Source organism: Limulus polyphemus, unplaced genomic scaffold (assembly GCF_000517525.1).
Source record: "Limulus polyphemus unplaced genomic scaffold, Limulus_polyphemus-2.1.2 Scaffold195, whole genome shotgun sequence".
In the NCBI taxonomy this organism is placed as follows: Eukaryota; Metazoa; Arthropoda; class Merostomata; order Xiphosura; family Limulidae; genus Limulus; species Limulus polyphemus.
In genome coordinates, this window is record NW_013665805.1 from 543,767 (window position 1) to 544,104 (window position 338).

Sequence of the window (338 nt, forward strand, 5' to 3'; positions counted from 1 at the left end):
TAGAGAGCAGATAAGCCTAAAACCCTTTATTTATGACTATCGACGCATAATTAATATATATATACCACAATATAATGGCTTAAACCTAAACCATCACTACATCTAAAGTTAAAAAGAACAGTTGACTATCTAGTTAATAGATACGGAATGATTTGCTAACGTTTACATGGCTTAAACCTAAACCATCACTACATCTAAAGTTAAAAAGAACAGTTGACTATCTAGTTAATAGATACGGAATGATTTGCTAACGTTTACATGGCTTAAACCTAAACCATCACTACATCTAAAGTTAAAAAGAACAGTTGACTATCTAGTTAATAGATACGGAATGATTT